The sequence below is a fragment of the Lemur catta genome, chromosome 22 (genome assembly GCF_020740605.2).
Source record: "Lemur catta isolate mLemCat1 chromosome 22, mLemCat1.pri, whole genome shotgun sequence".
Lineage (NCBI taxonomy): Eukaryota > Metazoa > Chordata > Mammalia > Primates > Lemuridae > Lemur > Lemur catta.
In genome coordinates this window covers 8,751,631-8,765,823 of record NC_059149.1, presented here as the reverse complement: position 1 = coordinate 8,765,823, position 14,193 = coordinate 8,751,631, and the positions used below count along the sequence as shown (strand labels likewise).

Sequence of the window (14,193 nt, the reverse complement as noted above, 5' to 3'; positions counted from 1 at the left end):
TTTCATTCCACATTTAGTTTTTAAAATAAACAATAAAAGTTAGAACATTAGGAACTTAACACTGTATATTAAATTTTACATCACCTATTTGTTTAATCAAAGCAGTAAGCTTTCGTGAAGCTACAATCATCATGAGGTTGTAATAACAACAGTGGAAGCAAATTTGGACTGGAAAGTTAACTTCATGTTCATACTTGAACCAACATGAATTCTTACCAACTAAGCAACACCCATATAAACCATGCAAAGATTCTGTCCAGGCATTTGTTAACTTTTAATGTCTATGAAAGAGGGTTTAGGCTAAATGAGTTCATTTCTTCATCCATTAAACATGTGATTAAAAACTAGTGCATTCTGCAAACATTATTTTTCTTATATCAAAAAAGTGATTTATTATTAACCACATGCCGGGTATATTCCAGGCACACTCTAGGACTTCTAATGTGAATCCCTATAACTCCAAGAAGTAGTAGTTTTCGTTTACGTTTTAGAGATGAGAACACTGATCCTCAGTGGTAAAGTGATGTGGGGACGGAAACTCAGACCTCCTACACTCACTGGCAACCCAGATGAAAAAAAAAAAAAGTTTTGTTAAATGGATTAAAGCAAACAAAACAAGAGAACAACTTTCAGGGGTGAAGGTAAGTTAGAGCAAAGCAAACCTCTCTTAATAAAAAGAAAATCATATTTCCTATAAGGTTACAAGTTTGCTACATTTGATTGTATAGATAGAACATATTTTCCATGGCTATTTTCTAAAATAAGGTGTTTCTAAATTGAAAGACACATATTAATATTTTAAACCACATACAAGGCTCTCTCAATATAGGCACTTTGATTAGACAGGAGAATAATTTTATAACTCAAAATATCTACCTCTTACTTTGTTTTATCAGCTTAAACTTTATATAGCAGGTTTTATTAACATAGGATGTACACGCACCTTCTTTTCATGGAGGACTTTCTAAAATCTCAATCATAAATGTATATAAAGTATATCACACAAGCTGTTATGTTCTTGTATACTGTACTACCCTTTTAAAGTCACAAGTAAATGTAATTTTTAAAAACAAATTATATTATTATATGTATTATATATTATTGTATATAATGTATATTAAATATATATTATATACACATCTCTCTCTCACTGAGAGTTTAAAACCTTTCTGTAAATGTTCTAAAATTGATTGTGGTGATGGCTATACAACTCTGTGACTGTACTAAAAACCACTGAATTATCTACTTTAAATGGGTGAATTGCATGGTATGTGAATTATATCTCAATAAAGTTTACTAAAATATTTAAAAAAGAAAAATTTAAAATATGTATCAAAAGCCTTTGAAATGTTCATATCTTCTAGGTAATTCTACTTCTAGGAATTTATTTTAATGAAATAATCACAGTAACACAGATTTTTAATATGTAAGGATGTTCATCAAATTATAATATCCCAGATATATAGGCACCCTCTTACTGGTGCCTAAAAGACCACCAGTAGAGAAATGGTAAGCAGATACTAGCACACCGACATAATGCAATATATACTGATTTTTAAAATCACAATCTCAAAAATATTTATTTCATAATACATTAAATAAAACATGTTACAAAATAATATCAATGTACAACTCCAATTTTGTAAAAAAACAATACACATATATCTAAGAAAAATACTGGAAGAATATAGAACAAAATATTAATAGTAGTTACTTCTGGCTGGTAGGATTTTAGATAATTTTAATTTTCTTTATACCTTACTGGTTTTTAATTTCTCTATAATAAACAATTCTTGCATAATTTAAACGCAATAAATGTTATTGTAAAACTAGTAGCCACTCTGGAAAAGTTCAAGTTCCCCATTAAAAAATAAAACATGGGCTAGGTGCAGTGGCTCAAACCTATAATCCTAGCACTTTGAGGGGCCAAGGGAGGAGGACTGCTTGAGGCCAGGAGTTGGAGACCAGCCTGGGCAACATAGTGAAACCCCATCTCTACAAAAAATTTTACAAATATAGCCAGGTGTGGTGGTGCATGCCTGTAGTTCCAGATACTTGGGAGGCTGAGGCAGGAGGATTGTTTGAGCATAGGAGTTCAAGACTGCAATAAGCTATGATCAGGCCCCTGCACTCTAGCCTGGGCAGCAAAGAGAAATTTTGTGTCTCAAAAAAATAAATAAAATTTAAAAATTAAATTAAATCTAATCAGGCCATTGGAATTTCTTAGGGGTACTATGTATACATACACATGCATATACACACTTCAATGCCTTAACTAATTCTATCACCCAATAAAATAATTCTAATGAACAAGGCTAAATGTACAGGTGGTAACAACACAGAAACCATGAGGTAACTAAAAGCATATTAACTCTACTTCATACACATAGCAAATTATCTTATTTTTTAAAATAATTATATCAAATCATGTATTCTTACACATCTAGGGAAACTCAACATACATGTTCACTTCAAGATTTAAAATAATCATCATCCTTGCAGGAGAAAAATTAACTTATACTTTAATGAGAGTTTAAAAAAATAGCCTATTGCATTACACAAAGGAATTCAAGGATACAGTAAAGCAAAATGAGAAGATTCTCACCAAAATCTAATGTGAAATAGTCTATATTCTAATGCATCTGGATCCTGCAGAGATCATAAAAAAGGGAGACAGCTTAAAGTGACAAAATTCTAATAACAAAATAAAGACTTTAATTTATACATGCAGATATGTCATAAAGATGTCTTTTTCAAAAAGTCCATATTGCATAGGTTTATGCAAATAGACTCTATTCAGCAAGTAATCAAAGGAAAAAAACATTCAACTTCTTCTGCCATTATAATCCTGGAAAGTCAACATTCAACCTTTCCAAAATGTAAGAAAATAATCCAGAAGGCCAGGGAAGCAAAATCCAGTAAGTTCTTCTAGCTTCAAAAGAAATTTGGTTCACTTGGCCAAATCACAGAAAAGGTAAGGTTCAAGAGATACCAAGGATGCAAGGTCAAACACAGATTGCCACTACTGATCACTTCTCAGGTTATTACTCTGAATGGTTACACTACTGTCAAAGCAAGAGTGTCAAACTAGTTTTTGTTACATAAGATACTTCAGCTAGGAAATTAATAACATAGGCAAATGGACATATTCTAAGCAAAAGTCATTTTAGAGTTCACATATTAATCTAAAACTAACAGTCATTGAAGCCTACAAAAAAGAGCAACAGAGATGAACTTTAAATAAAGACTATGTATAAAATGGCACTTTCTTGTAGGATTCATTATTTTTGTTATTCAATAAAGCACTATGATCACAAATCACTAAATGTCTACACTAAATGTTAAGCTGGGTTTAATTATCCAGATATTCCTTTTGACAGTAACAATTAAAAACTGGTTATTCCATTTTTATATCTGCTCACCCCTCATGAATTTTTCAGGTTCTTATAACTAAACAAACAAACAAACAAACAAAAAAACCTGGGACATCCGTATACTATTATCCCTAAAGTTCAACTACCACCAAGGCAATACCAGCTAAACCAATGAGGCTGTCTCTGCAGCTTTTCTTAAAGGGTTTATTACCTGGGTGATAGCTACATGATATTCACTTTCTAATTATTTGTTTATACTGTACATTTAGGTTTTATATGCTTTATTTATAATGTCATGTTTCACAACTTTAAAAAGGCTTTGAAATGCCCACTTTTAAAGCTTTTGTTTTTTTACATATAGCTTTCTTCCCCCCCCACCCCCCCCCAAACAGGGTCTCGCTCAGTCATCCAGACTGGAGTGCAGTGATGTGATCATAGCTCACCGTAACCTGGAACTCCTGGGCTCAAATGATTCTCCTCCTGCCTCAGCCTTCTGTGCAGCTGGGACTACACACCAACCACCACACCTAGCTAATTTTTATTATTTTTTTATATAGATGGGGAGGTCTCACTACGTTGCCCAGGCTGGTCTCAAACTCCTGATTCAAGTGATCCTCCTGCTTCAGCTACCAAAGTGTTGGGATTATAGGCGTGAGCCACTATACATCAGCCCATACAGCTTTCTCCAGACTCTTCAGCTAAGAGAGGTTATATAAGTCAAGACTCAATAGAGACAATATTGTCTCAGCTATGGCCAAAATGCCTCTAGGCAAGTCTGCATATGATCTGCTTACTCTCAGATCAATTTGATAAACTAAATTTTTTTTTACTCACAAAATCCCATTTCTTAAATTTAAAATACCTATATATTTTAGGAAGTATGCATATAACTTTCAGCAAAATAAGAAAAAGCATGTTCTATGGTAGAAAAATACTTGATATTTAATGTTTAATTATCTATTAAAATAAGGATAATATAAGCTATGAAGAAAAAGTCAGGACACAGACACTCTTTTAAAAAAATTTTAAGTAATCACCCTGAGTGGGGGCACAGTGGCACGCGCCTGTAATCCCAACTACTCAGACGCTGAGACAAGAAGATTGCTTGAGCCCAGGAGTTCAAGTCCAGCCTGGGCAACATAGGGAGACACTGGCTTTAAGTAAATCAATAAATGTTGCAGAGTAATCATACTGAAACATGAAAACCTTATTCTACTTAACATGACAGTCTATTTGGCCTGAGGAGTCCCTGAAATCTCAAATTTCTCATCTTTAGATTATTACTTAACTTAAGCTTTCCAACTTTACATTTTAAAAAAAGTGAAGTTACTCTGTGGGAATTCTATCAAACATCTCAGAAGATGCCACATAAATGTAAGGTATTATTATTATTAGATAATATTTTATCTTTCAGTGTTACATATGGTTAAAACGGAAACTATACAAATATAAAAAATTTTCATTTCCCTATTCACTTTCTCCTCAATATAGCCCTAAATCTAGACGGAAAAGGGAACCTAGTAATAAGAAGGGGGGGAGAAGTTATCACTGTAGATCAGTTAATGACAATAAACTCACATCTGAAATTTAAAAATAAGAATCCTTTTTCAAAGAGCTTTCTCAAATTCAAAATCTTCTCAATAAGCAGATGTACTTTAGGAGTAACAACACACATCCATTTAGTAAAAACTGAACATCCTCCAAATTCACAAAATTTAAAATATACCTTTCATCTTCTTTTCATGCCACCCTGTGCAGGTACAACATACTACAGAAATGTTTAAAGTACATATTACATATTAAGGTCAATAGTAAAAATAAAAAAAATTGTAAGCTTTTAAAAAATGTTAGGAAATCATAGTATAATCAATTTCTTAAATTTACCCTTATTAGTGTTTATAAAAAGATTAGCCTGCAGAAATAAAGCTCACCATTCTTTTAAAACTCAAATGTTGGACATGTTTATTAACAAAGGAATAAATCATCTTAGTTGCTCTTTCAAAAAATAATAGATTGCTTTTTTTTGTTTAAAGTAAAACTAAAAACAGCATTGTATTGAGAAACAGATTTTATGGGTAGATACTAAATTCTAAATCTTTTTAAAACTTTAATGATTTTAACATCTTAAGTGTCTCAACAGACAAGACTATCTTTTTGTTTTAAAAGAACCCAATGAATAAGTATCCATGGTAACCCATTTTCTTCTTGATGGACAAAAAAAAAATGTTTACGCAAACAGAGTAATCCAACAATGCCTAAGATTTTTTTGAACTTGTTTTCAATGAGGTATTTTTAGCTCACTTTTTAAAATTTACCAATGTCTCAATTTTCTTTCCAGGACCATGATAAACCTCTGATTTTTTTTTTTCCTTTCTTTGCTATCCTATTTCATTGATACGTTTATTAAAAGAGGAAAAATCCCACCCAAAACCACTTCATTACAAAAACACAAACTTCAAGATAACTTGGACACAATTCATTTTTGCATGTTAAAATATTTTGTGCATACGCTATAGGTACAACATGGTGAACAAAGTATGAAAAAAGACAAGCAAGATCCCTTGCTGCAGTGCAACTTACCTACTCCCCTCCAACTGATTATACTACATGTGCCTCACCTTGAGCTTTCATAGACAGCTGAAATACTTTCACAGAAAGGAAGAATATGATGTGGTATAAAGAGGCACGTAACAGGTTTGTAACCAAAACCTTGCACTTAACTTCTAAAGGCCTCAGTTTTCTCTCTTGTAAAATAAAGTAGTTGGGCTATCTCTCTTCCATTTAAACAGGCTGTTAGGAACTGAATGTAGGGTTAACTATATTACTTATAATAGCAAAACCCTGTTAACAACCTAAATATTAATCAACATTCCAAACAATGTAATACTACATGACCCTTTCCAAAAAAAGCTGTGGATCCATATGCACTAATTTAAAAAGATGTCCCAGCTATCCTGTTAAAACTAAAAACCAAAATGCAGATAGTATTACTCCACTGGTATTTTAAGAGAGATATACACATATATACACGGAAATTTTCTAGAAGGACACACAAGAAACTTCAAAGTGGTTATCAGTGGGGAATGAGGAATGCTAACTTTTTTTTGTTGTTGTTTTAAACATCTTAGCTCTCTGTAATATTTGAAAACTCATTAAAAATAATGAACATGTATTATTTATAATTTTTAAAAAGAAACTAAAAGTAGGCTGGGTGTGGCAGCTCACCCTACAATCCCAGCACTTTGGGAGGCCAAGGAGAAAGAATCGCTTAAAGCCAGGAGTTCAAGATTAGCCTGGGTCACATATTGAGACCTCGTCTGTATAAAAAATAAAAATGAAAAAATTAGGTGAGGTGGTGCATACCTGTAGTCCTAGCTACTCAGGAGGCTGAGGCATGAGGATCACTTGACCCAGGCATTCCAGCCTAGGAGACGGAGCAAGACCCTCCTGTCTCCAAAAAGAAAAAAAAGAAAAGAAAACAGAAAGAGAAAGACAGAAAGAGAAAAGAAACTAAAAGTAAAGGTTCTATAATTAGACAAGATCTGGGCTCAAATACTGGCTTTGCTAGTTACCATCCATGTAATGTTAAGTTACCTAACCTCAGTTTCTCCATCTGTAAAAAGGAGTTGAAAGTATTAACTTCATAAAACTGTCGAGAGGATAAAAGGAAATCATGCATGTAAGGCACTTAGCATAGCACATTGTAAGAGGACAAGTGTTAGCAGCTATTATTGGGATTATTATGAATATTACTATAAACTCCAAAAACAGCTGTCTTTATAATTAGATTTGACAGTTCATTCCATGATCATCAATCTCACAGACGATCAATTTCCTTTATCCAAAACTCATGCAACCTGATCAGTATAAGAGAGGGCACCTGTTAATTTAAGGTTAAAAAAAAAAAAGCTGTCACAGGTAACAGGTGGGCTGATGAACATAGTAATCAGAGCAAAGTTTGGGTTTTAACTGTCACCTAACGAGAGTAGCCTTCTTCATTATATGGATACCTGTCCAAGGAACCAGAATACTTATGAGGGCTGGGCAGGGAACTCTAATCTTTACAGAATGCTGAATACATAAAAATACATTTTTTAAAGCAATTCAAGCTTCCAACTTTTAAAATATTTTTCAATATACAGTGATTGCTCATTTTCCTAACTCTTTTTGGTACTGATAGTTAAGCACATAATTTGCCAATTAATTACAAATAACATGTCAATCAAGTGGCAGATATAAATGTGAAATCTCCATAAAAATAAATTCCAAAAAAGCATGATGAATGGCTTTTTTAAATGGAACTTTTCCTCACAGAATTAAAAAAAAAAATTGAGGCTGATATGCACTCTCATAAAGTATCACTCTAATAATATTCAATTTAATTTTCCTAACAAACCAAGAACACATCCTAAGCTTCTATATAACAACTGAGAGAATGTTGACATTAAGGTAGATCAAATCAATACGTAGTACAACTGGCCTGAGTCCACCATATTACAATTTTAACAGGTCTTCTTGGTATTGAAGAACAGTTTCAATATCAGTGTGATGTATTACAGTGTGGGTTACCCCAATTACAATTATGAGACAAAAGGTCACACACATTTAACCTTTTTCAATATGAAAATAAGAGAGGCTCCACTGAATACCAATTATCTAAGTTTGTCAGAATGTAAACTTTTAAAATAGTAACCACTTCAAATTGCACAAGTAGTTACATTTGAATGCACTGAAAAGTTACAGTAGCTTTCCTGAGACTGATCTGAACTTCCACCAAAAAAAAAAAAACAAAAAAAAACAAAAAAACCCTGGCACCTCAATGAGGCTCTAAGAACTGCAGGCCTACTTCATAGATCACTGCACTGTGCTGAACTGGCATTTGGAGATTGTATTGAGCTAGCTACACGAAAGCAAAGGGACAGGATGGGGAAGAGAGTTTACGAAAAAAGAAAACACTATTCTGAACACACCCATCACCTATAAGTAAGAGCTATCAGAAACGTTATTTTAAAATACACACATTTCTAATTACAGCAAGCAGATAAGCTACCACAAGCAGATCTTCCTACCCCTTTTCACCCCCACACAGTGCTTTGCCAAGAGCACAGGCCCAAGTAAAATAACCGATGCAATTTCCTTGTTTACTTAAAGAATTGCAGAAAACATGTTGACTGCTTTGGGGCTTCTGAAACAAATGAATTCTTAATATTTAAAAGACTTTTCACGATGATGTTTGAAATAGTACAGTAGTAATGATTCCTTCAGCTAGTAATAATCTAGTTTTAAATTTACTAGAAGGGTTAAATTTACACTGCAGTTCATCAGCATGCCTTGTTTGCAACCAGAAGGAAGAGGGGAAAGAGAGGGAGACAAGCAGCAAAACACACAGGATGGAAAACACCACTATCTCCTTTGGTGGTTATGAATAATTTTAAATGACCCAAGATATAAGGGGAAAAGAGCTCATGATTAGAAAGAAAGGGGGTTGACAATCTGAACCAGCCCCTTCCAGGTTCATGCTCATGTCGGAGAGGAAAAGGGATTTATTTACACTGCAGCGCCTGGCAGCAAACATGGCTGCCCCTGCCCCCTTTAAATCTGAACAGTCTTCACTCCCTCACCCAAACCATCAAATTATGGCCATGTCTCTCCCTGTCTCCCAACCATAACACAAACACATCTCCTCCTCCCTCAGAACAGTAAAACCCACACCTCCCCATTTCACAACAATCACAATCCCATAACCACTAGCTTCTCTATTCTCTAGTCTTGAAAGAAAAGGCACAGAATACACACAAATATAGGAACAAAAGGCTTCCTTCCTAACACTTTAACAACCCCCAACCCCTTCTTTTCCTCCCACTCTGTGATGCTAAGTCGGCTCGTTCTCATCCCTACCAACATTCAGTTAATTTCCTTCCCTAACCCAATCCTACGTCTCCCAGTTTCCTGCGTCTGTTTCCTATCCTCCTATTGCGTCCTGCCTCAATCATCTCTCATCCCTTTTCCTCCACTTCCATTCCCTCATTTCTCCCTTGATTCCCATAAGGTGCCCCATTCCTCCATCCAATTCTGGCCCCTTCTCCCAGACCCCAGTTCCTCCACTCCACCCCACACCTCCCTGTGTCTCAGTCCACCCAGGTCCCTAATCTTGTCCAAATCTTAACTCCTCTTCTCCTCTTTCCCTGCCCCTGCGCCGTTCCCATCTCTATCCCCGCCCCCATCCCACCTCTACTCCCAATTCCCAGCTCAGCGCCAGTCCATCTCTTACCCCCGTCCTGCCTCCCCTGCCCCACCCCCCAATTCCCTCCACACCCCCCACCGTGCCATCTGCTCCTCCTGCAAGGCTCCCCCGAACCCGCTCAGGCACCCGCGTCTCCTTCCTGCTGGGGTCTCCCCTGCCCCATCCTCGGTCGCCCCCTCCCCGTCGTTGCCCCTCAGCCCTTCCCCGCGTTGCACAGACACACATGCACACACACACGCTCGCGCACTTTACCTTCAGTTTGTTCCATTCTAACCCCCCGGCCGTGTCAGTGCGATCACAGGAGACACACGGAGGCCCGGAGTGGGGCTGGGGCGCGGGCAGCCGCCGGGGCCGCGGGGGCAGCGGACGGAACCAAGCTAGGCCGCATGAAATCCCCCGGCTAGATTTTCTCCGCGCCGGACGCCTCTGCCATGGCGGCCGGCACCGAGGAGGGCCGCGGCCGGGCCGGGCCGGGCGTGCTGCGGGGCAGAGGAAGGCTGCGGGGGACGGGGTGGGAAGGGAAGCGGGGGCGCGGGGGTCGCCGCGCAGCCACAGCTGCCGGAGAGGAGCCCGCGGCTGACGGCCGGACTGGGGCGGCGGGGTCCTCGGGGCTCGGCTCGGAATCCGCACGCCTCTCCGCGGCGACCTGTGCACGGTCCCCTCGGCCTCCGCCTCCGCGCTGGCCGCCGCCGCCCGCGCCCGCCGCCGCCGCCGCCGCGCACAAAGCCCCCCCACCCCGACTCTCGGGGCGCCGCCGCCGCCAAATCCTCGGGCCCTCATTGGCCGTGCGCCGCGGCGCCTGCCGGGAAATGCAGTCCGGGCTGGGGCGCGGGGGGCCGGAGGAGGAGGCCCGGCCGCGGGGCGCAGAGGAGGGGCGGCCGGGGGCGCGCGGCCGAGGCCGGGGGACGTTGCGCGGGCGGGTAGCACCGCAGAACCGGCGGCGGGGAGACGCGGGAGAGGGCCCTGCGCCGGCAGCCCGTGCTCGTGCGTGGTCTTTGGTACTTATTCGGTAACGGCACGCACTGAGCGCCACCGGGGCCCCTCAGAGCGACACCGCGCTGCCGCTCCCCGGCGTTAGAGCGAGGCTGCAGGCGGGCCCCGGGGCGGGAGAGCCGGTGCGGGAGAGCTGCACGAGCGGAGCCGCTCCGGCGCCGGCCGACAGCTGTCAGAGACACGCCCTCCACGAGGGCCCGCACCCGGAACCGCGGCGGCGGTTTAAGACTCAAGCCCGGGGGACAGAACCCATGTCGGCCGCGGCTGTGAGGGTCGTGCGGAGACGCCGGTTGCCAGCAGAAGGCCGGCGGCGCCGCGGTCGGGTCCAGCGGGCGCCCCGACCTCCCCGCGGCCGCCGACCCCGCACGCCCCCTTCCGCCTTTCGGCGCGGGCGCGGAGGCTTGTGGGTGGCGACGACGTCAGCGCCGCCCGCATCCCGGCCGCCGGCCCGGGCGGCTCCGTGCCAGTCACGTGCCGGGCCCGCCGCTGCTCCCCGCCGGGCCTGCGCAGCGCGGGTCGCGGGCTCGGGTCCCGGCGGCTCAGGCAGGAGCGAGGGGAGGAAGAGGGGGCAGTTCTCTGCGATCCCCTAGCCCAACCCCATCCTAGGAAGTTCATGTAAAACAATGGCACGTCCTAGGTGTGTGACACAGTGAACTGGTCACGGAGCGGTGTGCCGACCTGGTGATGAAGACTTAGAACGTGGCCCCACAGGGCCGGGAACGTACAGAGGAGGCACAGGCAGCAGTCAGATGAGGAAACCAGGCCTGTGCTCTCCATTCTGAGAATAGTAAAGCCATGTCACTGGTAGACGTCATACTCTGTAAAGACGTTATATGCAGGATCTAGTTGGTTCCATTACAAGAAGTGCCTTACAACTTTATTTTTAAATACCACTTAAACAAGAAATTAAAAGAGTCTTAAAAGATCAGTTATTTTAATGGTACTAATTATGAATTCGCTCTTTTGGTATAACCCTGTTAATACTAAGGACGATACTGATAATTATGAGTCCCTTTAATGTTAATCATTCAATATTTTTAAACTTATGCTTTGTGTAGTAACACAAATTGAAACAACCAGTAAAACCACATTTTTTATTTGTGATAAGTATGTCTTCTAAAAATACAGATGGCCAAAGAGGGCCACCTGAGTCTAGTTCGATTCTATCTGCTGGAAAGAGGGTTTACATTAGTCTTTTTTTTTCCTACCTCCATCCTTCTTTTCCCCCTCCTGTATCCTCCTTGCTTTGTTGATAAACTGTTCCTTGACCTGGCACCTGGATTTTCCCCTTAAGGAAAAGCTGGTAAATTGTCCCTAAGGATTTTATTTTGGCCTGCTTCTAATTTTTTTAAATTTTTATTTATTTTATTTTGTTTTTTGAGACAGAGTCTCACTCTGTTGCCCAGGCTAGAGTGCCGTGGCGTCAGCCTAGCTCACAGCAACCTCAAACTCCTGGACTCAAGCGATCCTTCTGCTTCAGCCTCCCAAATAGCTGGGACTACAGGCATGCGCCACCATGCCCGGCTAATTTTTCCTATATATTTTCAGTTGTCCAGATAATTTCTTTCTATTTTTTAGTAGAGATGGGGGGGGGTCTTGCTCTTGCTCAGGCTGGTCTCCTGAGCTCAAACGATCCGCCCACCTCGGCCTCCCACTGTGCTAGGATTACAGGTGTGAGCCAGGCGCTTGGCCTTCAGCCTGCTTCTAACAGCCAAGCTGACAAGACCTTAAAATTGAAATTATGTGAAGTAGATGCATAGTCTCTTGTTGGAAAACATTAGAAAATTCAGTTAGTAATATTTGATCTGGAGCCATATTTAGAAAATAGCCATTAAAAATAATACTTTACATTTTCAGCATCTAACATCTTCTGAGCTTCAGAACATGTTTATTCTTTTCCAAAGAAAATGAGCAAGCAGTTCATTAAGACAGCAATCTAACACAATTCTGAGGGCCAGAGTTATGGGGGGAAAAAACTTTTTTGGTTTCTCTTCTGAAGATTACATACAGAAACTCCCTAAGTGACAAATCACTTACCCTGAAAGTAAAAGATATCGCCAAGCCTCATAACAAGAGACATTGCTTTGAACAAATGGGTTTCAATAAGAAGGGTTTTTAACCCTTTTTAGAAGAGCATTGCTGACATATGGCAGTGGTAGAAAACATAGCTCATCTTTCAAATGCTGGGCATACACTCATTCATCTGGTTTATGAATAATTAATGATTTTTACTGTGCCTGGTTTTAAGTGAATACAATGCATGAATAAAAATATTTCCTGGTATAAAATGTCTCCCAGGGAACTGAGAATGTTTTTGCATCCTTTATAATCTTTTCCAGAAAAGTACATGTACATGGTAGTGCAGTGATTAATTTATACTATTAATGTGAAAGCTGTACCTACATTTTAGAGCGCGAAATTTACCACCAAGAATTTTCAGGGAGGGAAAGGTAAAAAAGAGACCAAAGCTTTGTAGATTTTAATTCTAGTAAACACAGGACGTGGAGTGAAACCTTTACGTGGAAAGTTGAACATCAGACATGCACAAAGGGGCCTCTAGTGGCCAAACTGAAAAGTTTTGCCTATTTAATACAGTTGATCCATTTGGTTATTAGCTGAAAACTGTTTTGCGAACTAAAAGCAGTCTGCATTTTTTACTGAAATTTAATGCGCGCCATCTTTCATTCTTAGAAATGTGCGGCCCAGATGAGTAAAGCCTGCGGTCAGGTCACACGTTAGGAGAAGTATTCTCCGTGCGAAAGCGATTCCTTGCTGTCTGGTCTTAGAGTACCGCCACTAAAATTTTTACTGGAGCCAGAGAAAATGGATGGAAGAGATAACTGGGGAACAAGAATATTTCTAGATCTTTCACTTTCCCAAGATGGCTCAGCTGTCCATCCTAGGAACTGAAGTGCCCCACAAACCGGCAGTGCCTACATCATTTCACAGCTACCATAATAAACATTTTAAATGTTAAGACTTCTACACAAACTACTGATCATAAACAACATCTGTTAAGCAAATTTATACAACAAATTTCTTTGGTGGAATTCAGATTTCCGCATAAAGATTTCACACCATTACAGCTTTGGGCCCTGCAAGGGGGGAAGAAGGGTGTTTTCCTTCCGATTCCCGCGCTTTCTCTTACCCCCTTCAACCTCCCCTCTGCTCCTCCCAGGCAGTGTCGGAGTTGAGGGGGGCAGGCGGAGGGAGAATACAGCAAAGTGATGTCATTCGTGACTCCAAGATGGTTACCATGGCGACTGTCAGACAAATTACGCTATCAGTAGCGTAAGAGCCTCTTTAATCCAGCCTTCATTCACGGGTTTCCTCGGGGGTTAGCCACAGCCTACAGACTGCGGACTGCCAGGAAAACATCAATCTTGGGCCCCACCGCACCGAGGCTCCTTAAACGAAACCCAGCGAAGAAGTCATCTGGCCGACGGGAACGCGACTTTGCGGCTTCCTCGGCTGCGAAGGTGAAGGACGCCCGCCCTCCCCGGAATGTGAGAGCTCATTGGCTGGTGATGTCGTCACTCAGAGTGACGTAGGGGAGAGGGGCGAGGCGGAGCCATAGAGACT

General features: G+C 40.8%; 1 protein-coding gene across 3 annotated transcripts in view; it reads right to left on the bottom strand.

The window, feature by feature from the left end:
• NSD3 (nuclear receptor binding SET domain protein 3) overlaps positions 1–10,366 on the bottom strand; it is a 98,772-nt gene extending 88,406 nt beyond the window's left edge. The window contains exon 1 of one of the 3 annotated variants that reach the window (XM_045535874.1): positions 9,871–10,366. The gene's annotated coding sequence lies outside the window, so the exon portion shown is untranslated. Of the gene's footprint in view, positions 1–2,605; positions 2,624–9,870 lie in introns of those variants that run through there. The other 2 variants (XM_045535879.1, XM_045535880.1) reach the window with 2 other exon arrangements.
• Between the last annotated feature and the right edge of the window lie 3,827 nt (positions 10,367–14,193).